The sequence below is a fragment of the Capricornis sumatraensis genome, chromosome 10, assembly GCF_032405125.1.
Source record: "Capricornis sumatraensis isolate serow.1 chromosome 10, serow.2, whole genome shotgun sequence".
Taxonomy (NCBI): Eukaryota; Metazoa; Chordata; class Mammalia; order Artiodactyla; family Bovidae; genus Capricornis; species Capricornis sumatraensis.
Genome location: NC_091078.1, coordinates 26,129,992 through 26,140,200, shown reverse-complemented (window position 1 = coordinate 26,140,200; position 10,209 = coordinate 26,129,992). Strand labels below are relative to the sequence as shown.

The 10,209-nt window shown below is 40.0% G+C and overlaps 1 pseudogene; it reads right to left on the bottom strand.

Moving 5' to 3' along the window:
* Positions 1-5,153: 5,153 nt before the first annotated feature.
* Positions 5,154-10,209, bottom strand: part of LOC138087331 (nicotinamide/nicotinic acid mononucleotide adenylyltransferase 1-like) — a 154,871-nt pseudogene continuing 149,815 nt past the window's right edge.

Sequence of the window (10,209 nt, the reverse complement as noted above, 5' to 3'; positions counted from 1 at the left end):
GTCTTAAGAAAACTTACGTATCAACAAGCACAAAGTAGGGTGTAGAATGGACTGAATTTTCAAAACGCTGAGGGAGACAAGGTAAAGGTGTAAAGGCTCAATACCAAAAAACTTTAACTGGGGACACTGAAGCTGGCCTTATGCACAGATGTTTTTTCCATAGAACAATTTCAGGGAAACAGATGTCTACTCCATGTCCCTCTCCTCTGGATACTTTTTTTTTTAATACAATTTTTAAAGATTATGCTCCATTTATAGTTATTACAAAATGTTGGCAATATTTCCTGTGTTGTACAATCCATCCTTGTAGTCTTACACCCAATAGTTTATACCCCCTTACTTCCCCACTCCTCTACTGCCATTCCCCCGCACTAGTAACCACTACTTTGCTCTCTATTTCTGTGAGTCTGCTTCCTTGTTTGTTATATTCACTAGTTTGTTGTATTTTTAACTTTATTTTTAAATATGTATTTATTTATTTACTGCACTGGGTCTTAGCTGCAGTACATAGGATCTTTGCTCTTCATTGGGGCATGCAAATCCTTTTTTTTTTTTTCAGCATGTGGAATCTTTTAGTTGGGGCATTCGAACTCTTTAGTTGCTGCATGCTAACTCTAGTTACTGCATATAGGATCTAGTTACCTGAGCAATGATCAAACCCAGGCCACCTGCGTTGGGAGCACAGTCTTAGCCACTGGACCACCAGGAAGTCCTTGCTGTATTTTTTAGATTCTACATATAGAATACAGTATTTGTTTATTTCTGGCTTATTTCACTTAGTGAGCATACTACCTGCCCAACTTTCCTAGATAAATAATTCCTCTGAGCTGAAGTGCTGAAGGGTGCTATTTAATTAGAAACGTTAATAGACAAGATTAACGTGTTAAGTTGTTTTGTTACCACCAACGATATAATTGGATTATTAGATTAGTTGATCAGTCAGCTGGTTCTGAGGGAATGGGACCCAAAGGGAAGCATTTTGACAGGAGAGTGAGGTGAGACAATGGAACCCTGGTCTGCAGGGTGCTCAGGATGGAAAGACAGCTCAGGACTCAGAGCTGAGGGAGAAGCCGAAAGACCTACAGTGCTACAAGGCAAGGCCACCAACTGGTGGGCAAGGAAGGGAAGAACGGAAAAGCATGTCCCAGCCTGCTAGAGGCCTTCGGAGTTCACAGGGCCACTCATTCGCCACCCCAATTAAAGATGCTCTGCTCCCTGCCTGGCCTTGCTGTGGTTTTCCCAAACAAAAGCGGCTTTGTTGCTGGGTGAGCACCAGGGCCTGGAAGCTGCTGTGAGTGTGTGGACTTCCTGGTTGCAGCCTTTCTCCTCTGAAGGCCTCTCTGGGACCTCTTGGTCCCAAGCCTTTTATCTCCCGTGTTTCATCTGATTCTCATTGGGTATATTCTGTAATTTGCTTTGTCAACTGCCTCTCCTGAGGAATTATTCCCTCTTGATCTTTCACTCTACAGTCCCTTTTATTGTTTGGTTCAAAATGTAGTTTTCAATTAATCTTTTAGCTTAAACACTTATCAAAAGTCAATGACTCTAAAACGTTTGTCACTAAAAAGAGCAGTTCCTTGCCTTTCCCACTTCACCCACATGCAATTATATCTTTTAGTGATTTTTTTCCCTCTAACTGACCCCCAAATTGTTACATAACATAAATATACTGTTACTTAATTCTTCAATTATGGACATTGTCTGTTGGCTTCTTATTAGTGTACAGGAAGGGTTAGCTCTCTTTCATATCCATCTCCTCCCTCATCCTCTCCATTAGTTATGTGATAATGTTTGGGTATTAATGTATTTTCAGTATTTTAGCTACTGATTAAGCAAATACTGCTTACTGATAAGCCACACAGTATATACTATGATTACATTCCTGATATAATTTTTATCTCTCCTGGAGTTAATAATTACTTCATTTTTAAAATTTGCTTAGTTTAAAAATATGACCTGTTTCATGAATTTGCATGTCCCTTTGGGCAAGCACTATGTTGAGCTGCTTCTTGGCTTTTCAGTTGTGATACACATGCTTCCAAAGTAAATGCTTTCATGCTGCTCTGAGTCTTGATGGCTGTTTCTCTTTTATTCAAAACCCCATAAAACCTTGTCCTTGATGACAAAAGTTACCCCAGATCACAGGACCAAAACCAAGCTGTACACACAACTGATGCTACATAAATACATAAATATTCCCATTTCGTTTGTTGTCCGTGATTTTGTCCATATTCAGCTCCTGCTAACACCTTTGCATATTGTAACAAACCAAGTTTTACTTATCAGTGTTGCACACAATGAGGCAAAAGTCACACATCTCCTGTGAAGTGAGACCAGCCCTTTACACTGACTCTCATAGCCTTCAAGATGCAGTATAATTCTAACAACTGGAGATAAGACTTGTGGAAACCTCATCCTTCTGGAAGATAATCTTAAAGTTAGGAACAAACAGGTAGCGTCTTAGAACCTGCAGAGGAAAACAGCTTGTCCCAAAGTGTGGGCCCTCACTCAGAGCTTATTGGATCTCATTTGGCACACAGTTCTGTAGGAGACATGGTTATTTCATAGTCTTAAGTAAGTTAAAAGTAGTGACAAACTAAAAAGAGTTGTTAATAGAGGTAGACACAAGAGCAGCAGGAGAAAGAAAGTTGCTTGACCTTAAAGAAAGGTGGTGACTGCACCCATGAAATTATGGAGATCAGCCCTGGATGTTCTTTGGAAGAAATGATGCTAAAGCTGAAACTCCAGTACTTTGGCCACCTCATGCGAAGAGTTGACTCATTGGAAAAGACTTTGATGCTGGGAGGGATTGGGGGCGGGAGGAGAAGGGGATGATAGAGGATGAGATGGCTGGATGGCATCACTGACTCGATGGACATGAGTTTGAGTGAACTCCGGGAGTTGGTGATGGACAGGGAGGCCTGGAGTGCTGTGATTCATGGGGTTGCAAAGAGTCAGACACGACTGAGTGACTGAATTGAACTGAACTGAACTGAAAGAAAGAATAACAAAGAAAACAAAACAAAGAAAAACCAAAAAGTGAAAATCAGTATTGCGTTTAGTTAGTATCAAAGCAGGTGTTTGTAATTATGACTCCCATATCATTCAAAAGGCATTCTAGACATATTTCTCAAATATGAAGTCCTGGTACTTGCTAGAGTGCACATGTATTATCTAGAAATACATGTAATATTTCACCCTTTGTGATGTCAGATAAACAGGTAGGTTAAGTTCCATTTGACCTTAATTTAGTGGCAATGCCAATGGCAAACTTCTATGGCCTGGAAAAGACCTTCTTTTTTTAATATAAATTTATTAATTTTAATTGGAGGCTAATTACTTTACAATATTGTGTTGGTTTTGCCATACATTGACATGAATCTGCCATGGGTGTACACGTGTTCCCCATCCTGAACCCCCCTCCCACCTCCCTCCCCATACCTTCCCTCTGGGTCATCCCAGTGCACCAGCCCCGAGCATCCTGTGTCATGCATCGAACCTGGACTGGCAATTCATTTCACATATGATAATATACATGTTTCAATGCCATTCTCCCAAATCATCCCACCCTCTCCCTCTCCCACAGAGTCCAAAAGACTGTTCTATACATCTGTGTCTCTTTTGCTGTCTTGCATACAGGGTTATCTTACTATCTTTCTAAATTACACACATATGTGTTAGTATACTGTATTGGTGTTTTTCTTTCTGGCTTACTTCACTCTGTATAATAGGCTCCAGTTTCATCCACCTCATTAGAACTGATCCAAATGTATTCTTTTTAGTGGCTGAGTATAGTTCTCAGAAACTTTACCTACAGGGTTATAAGAAATAAATTTGAGTAAAATCAAAGGGATTTGTTTTACTCTTTGTCAACAGAACAAAGTGAAGTAATCAGAACAGACCTTCAGTTACAGAAAGCTGATGGCTATATATTATATCCCTCTTTCAAACCAAAAAATCAGAACCCGTCAGTAGAGGAGGAAGTGGCTACACTGGAACCGGGCTAGAAATGGAGAGTCACAGTCTCATGGTCGCACTTGTCCACCAAAACTGGGTTGGAAATACTCCACATTAAAAAATCTATCTGGAGTGAAGCTCAGAAAAAACTTTGCTTTCCCTAAGGAGTATACATTTTCTTGTCCAAACTGAAAAACACATGTGTGATTATGTTTTTCGTCCTTCTTGACTATCAATTTCATGGTGTAGAGAATGTATCTGCTCATTATATCCTTAGAACTTAGTACAGTGCTTGATATCTAATAGACACTTAATAAGCTGCTACTAAATTAATGCTATTGGATGATATCTCTTTTTCATGTCGTCGCCAGGAAACTCTGGGCTAAATGTATAACTTACCACTACTGTGTTACTAGGTTGAATGGTGTTCAGTTCTCTATTTTTCTCATTGTCCTTACTTCCTATTTTAATATTAATTCCCCCTGACATATATTTTTATCTTTGATTATTTTATTGCATGTTTTTCACCTACATCCACCTTAAATCAAGTGTTGAACAGAGCATAAAATAATTTTTATTATTAAGAATGAGTTATTTGCTACTACCAACAGAAACATTCAGTAAGTCTGATAAGAATTGCCTAATTCTAAAAAGACTAATTATAATTACTGTCACCTAATTTTTCCTAGATTAAAATACTGAGAAGGACTTGAGATTTTCCTTGGAACTTATACCCACTTACTCTAATGGTAGCCAACAGTTACTAAATATTAGTCTCTATGCCAGACATCTCACTTGTACTAACTCATTTAATCTTCACAACTCCTCTCAGGCACTAAGAATGTGTCTCAAAAAAGGAAAGACAGTGTTACTAAAAGTGGATGATTATCTGATTCATCAATAAGGAATTTATCAGTCCATAACACAGTATAACAAAAGTCCATTACAATAGCAGATTGGATAAGTAAAGGCTTATTTTTCTTTGGCAAAAAAAAAAAAAAATCAACTGGAAGGTATTTCAAAGTTGGCAAAGAAAATCTACAGTGCTATCAGACTCTTATCTTTCCATTAAGCATCTTTTGTACATCATCATGCCCTTTGCTTCATGGTCCAAGATGGCAGCACTATCTCTGTTCTTACATCTGCAGTCTGGTAGGAAGAAAGGGAAAGGCAAGAGGCAAAAAGTGTTTGCTAGCTTATCTTTCCATTAAGCATCTTTTGTACATCATCATGCCCTTTGCTTCATGGTCCAAGATGGCAGCACTATCTCTGTTCTTACATCTGCAGTCTGGTAGGAAGAAAGGGAAAGGCAAGAGGCAAAAAGTGTTTGCTAGCTGAGCGTGTTTCCTTTAACACAAGAACAACAGCTTTTCCTAGATGCCTCACCAGATGGCTTTCACTTATCGCATTGGCCAGAATGAGGTCACGTCACTGTTCCTTTTGCTTATAAGAGAAGTTGGGAAATGTGGTTTGACACAGAGGTAAAGAATTGGCTGCCAGTGTTGGAGACATGGGTTTGATCCCTGGATTGGGAAGATCACCTGGAATAGGAAATGGCAACCCACTCAGTATTCTTGCCTTGAGAACCCTCTGGACAGAGGAGCCTGGCAGACAAGACTGAGTGACTGAGCACATATGGGAAATGTGTTTCTAGGCAAGGCATATTGCTATCCCAAGTAGAATCAAAGTCCTATGTCTCCCCTCTCCCTCGCCCCTCTCCTCCCGCCTCTCTCCCTTCCCTTCCCTCCCCTCCCCATTTTCAACCTCCTAACATGAATCTCTGGAGAACTGCTCTCTCCCCTCTCCCCTCTCCCCCTCTATCAACGGTATCTCTAGTGTTCTCAAATATGAGTAAGCAATAGTAATATATCATGGAAATTAAAAGAAGGTCAGACTGTATAGAAATAATAGAGTTGAGTCTACTTTTTATTCTAGCGTTACTTAAGCATAAGAAAAAATTTTGGTTTTCACTGTGCTAAAGGTGTATAACCAATGCCTTACATATGACCATATATGTTATAATGTTTCTGTGCATTGAGATATCACCAGATATTCTGTACTAAGAGAATTTCTGATGTGCCTTGCAGATATCCTCATCCATAAAGGCTTAAAATTCATCAGTGTATTTAAATCTTCACACATACACAAAGACAAAAAAAAAAAGTAGTGTTAAGCAGTCAGGACTCAAGTGAGTGAAGACCATTTAGTGACAATCAGGATTAATTTTGAGGAAGATGCTACTGTTAGGGTATTAGAATAAACAACAGACATAATGAAATATCTGCAGCATTTTTTTTTTCCATTTATGTGGAGGGAGTTGTTTTCCCAACAAGATGTGATATCTTGTTATATAAATATTAAATATAATTCTTATAATGACAATGGGGAAGAAAACTTCAAACACTCTATGGTTTAAATTAAGTTTATCTCCTTCATCCAAATCCCTCTTTAGCTAGATACTACTGCCGCTGCTGCTGCTGCTGCTACTGCTGCTAAGTCACTTCAGTCGTGTCTGACTCTGTGAGACCCCAGAGACGGCAGCCCACCAGGCTCCCCCATCCAAATTGTAAAAGATTGGAATCTAAGAAAGGATTGAAGAAGTTTTTTGAATGACATCGTGATGCAATATAAGTGCTCAGTAGTATTCTCTACAGAAAAATAACTTAAAGTATATAAATATTAACAAATAACTTTCAAATGATCAGAACTAGATAGCTGAAATGAAGGCATTGGGTCTTTTAGAAGATGTTAATTGCATTCTGCTTTTCATTTTATCTCCTTGGGTGTGATTGGTTTTTACAGGAGCATGGTTTGAGGGAGAATTCAAGGTATTTGGTTTCTGTGAGGCCAGCAGTTCTGTGCTTTTATCATGTCCCAAGCAGGATACATTCTCTCCCTTCTCTCCACTGTTGAAAATCTGTTTTCTTCAAGCCTGCACCTTCAGAATCTTCCCTGATACCCTCTGTCTACCCCTCTTCACTTCCCTATATCTAGTTGAGTTCATTATGGTGTTGTCTGTATCATGACCTTTTAATTTATCATACAAACTAGGACTATTAAATATTATGCTAGCTCAACAAAAGTCAACCAGGAGTAACCGAGACAACCTAGGTGTGTGGTCACCCGACTTATTTGGTCCAGAAACCAGTTATATTCCTGTAACTGTCAAGAGGTCAAAATTATAAAAGTGGGTTCATATTTCTTCTGGAAAGTTCCTTCTCAGTTATGTCTGACTCTTTGTGACCCATGGACTGTAGCCTACCAGGCCCCTCTATCCATGGGATTTCCCAGGCAAGAATACTGGAATGGATTGCCATTTCCATCCCCAGGAGATCTTCACAATCCAGAGACCGAACCCAGGTGTCCTGCATTGTAGGTGGTTTCTTCACCCACTGAGCCACAAGAGTTGTCTCCTAAATCCTATTTGCATTTAGACACATATCTGTCTGGACATCACCTGTACATTAAGAAAACTTCCTTTTTGAGTTTTGTCTCTCATTTGATGGCCATATCTTCACCAAAAAACAGAACAAAACACCTTTACAGACTTCATGTGACAGGGGGTGGGAGACGATTCTGGTCTATCTGCTGGGGTCACAAACCAGCTAAGAGGTGGACCCCCTCTTAGCAGCACCAGGCACACAGTTAAAATTCCTACCTCAGCAAAGTACCAAATTGATGTCATGATCCTCCTTGTCATTTCTCACAAGGTAAATCATGAATGTTGAATGTATAGTAATTATATAGTGCCTGGATTCTTTGAGATTCAAAATGTCATGGTGTCAGTGAAGTCCTTGTTCAAGCATTTGAGCTGCTATCCTGCTAGTTCTTAGAAGAAAGCTGTAGACTAGTCCGCAGGAATCCCAGTGACCCATTTCCTCAAAGAGATAGAGTGGCTTTTTTCTATCTATGTGTTAATATTTAAGACTATTTATGCCCAGGACTCCAACTTTCTCCTCACCACCAAATTTCTGGAAGACTTGTGCTTGCTGTACATTTCTCTCTCCACAACCTTCCGGCTCCCTCACCCTCTGTACCCCGAAAACTGTTCTGACAAGGGCCAGCAGTGCTTGGGAAAGTCACTGGAAACTTTTTCAGGTTTTATTTTATATGAACTCTTCCCACTGACCAATTTTTCTTTGATGTTTTCTTCCTTTGGCTTCTGGCATGTCTCTTTCTTCTGGTTTTTGGTCTTATCTACTGACCTTCTCAGAGAAGGCAATGGCACCCCACTCCAGTACTCTTGCCTGAAAATCTCATGGATGGAGGAGCCTGGTAGGCTGCAGTCCATGGGGTCGCTAAGAGTTGTACATGACTAAGCAACTTCCCTTTCACTTTTCACTTTCATGCATTGGAGAAGGAAATGGCAACCCACTCCAGTGTTCTTGCCTGGAGAATCCCAGAGAAGGGGGAGCCTGGTGGGCTGCTGTCTCTGGGGTCGCACAGAGTCGAACATGACTGAAGTGACTTAGCAACTGACCTTCTATCTTCAGTCACCTCTTGAATATCAGTGTTCTCCAGGTTCTGTTTGGGGCTATCCTTTCTCCCCACCCTCACATTCTTCCTTGGCAAACACAGTGATTCCTACAGCTTCAACCACTACTAAAAAAACAGTGATGATGCGTTGTAGATTTTCTAAACAGCACAAAATTAATCCACTTTGCTTCTATTGTAAAAATTGCTCTTATTATACAGTTAAATGGGATTTAATTTTTAGAATTTCATGGAATTTCTCCCATAAATATCAGATCCCCCTGTCTGCATAACCTGTCACATTATCCTTTGTGTATGAATTTTTGGTTAGGTAGTTTATCTGAGTTCAAATCTCAACTCTACCACTTACTAGTATGAACTTGGACAATGAATTATGTAACCTCTCTGTGCCTCTCCGGCTTCCTTGTCCTGTAAAATGGGGTTAATAATAGGAAATCCTACCTCGTGTAGTTATAGGGAAGATTACAAGAGCTAAACTGTATGCAAAGTATTTGGAACATGCCTAGCACTTGAAGTCCTGCTAGCTGTTGTTATTTTATGTGGTCACCTTACCTATATAGTGAAGACTCCTATGATTTTGTGTGAGATCTATCATCTTTCATGAGCATTAAATGACCTGTTCACATGGAGATCCCCTAGATACCTCAATTGAAACATGTCAAATCAACGCTAAATTTGTCCTTTTTCCCCAATTGGCCCCCTCTTCTTTTCCTTGTTTGCATGAATGGTATCAGTTATCACTCTCCACCCAGTCATGAAATATCAGTTTTACTCTTGACTGCTTGCTTTCTCCATCTAATTGGTCACGCTGCTTCTGCCTTCCAAATTGCAGAGACTGGACCCATTTCTCCGCTGTCACTCGTCATCGCCCTTCCTTTTCTAACTCAACATACTTCAGGTCAGTAGGCTGCTCACGTTGTTGTTGTTTCAGTCGCTAAGTCATGTCTAACTCTGCAACTCCATAAACTGCAGCACTCCAGGCTTCCCTATCCTTCACTATCTCCTGAAGTTTGCTCAAACTCCTGTCCATTGCGTTGGTGATGCCATCCAACCACCTCATTCTCTGCCACCCCCTTTTCCTCCTGCCTTCAATCTTTCTCAGTGTCAGGGTCTTTTCCAGTGAGTCAGATCTTTACATCAGGTGGCCCAAGTATTGGAGCATCAGCTTTAGCATTAGTCCTTCCAATGAATATTCAGAGTTGATTTCCTTTAAGATTGACTGGTTGGATCTCTTTGCAGTCCAAGGTCACATTACTCCACTGTTAACAGTCTTTCAAGGCACTCCGCTGTCTGTAACAGGGCTATGCAATATAATTTTCTGCAGTGATGTTAATCTGTGCTCTCCAGTACGATTGCCACTAGACACATGTGGCTACTGAGTACTTGAAATGTGGCTCACAGAACAGAGGAGATGAATTTTTAATTATGTTTAATTTTGATTAGTTTAAACAGAAGTAACCTCCAAAACTTGTGGCTACCAAATTGGACAGCAGAGCTCTAGAGGATAGAGTTCACCCAACCTGGCTTGGAAAACCTATATTCCCCATCCCCTACACCCTACCCCAATAGTCTGCTTATTTTGTGCTTTTATACATCCGTATTTTTGTGTATGTTGTGCTCTTTGCCTACCAGGTCTTTCTTACCTTCTCAATCTGATGAACTTTTTTGTTTTTTTGACAAACCTGATGTTAATTTGCTAATGATTTTTACCAAACTTTTAAGTTTTAGTTTATGAGACAGGATCATAATTACTTTCCT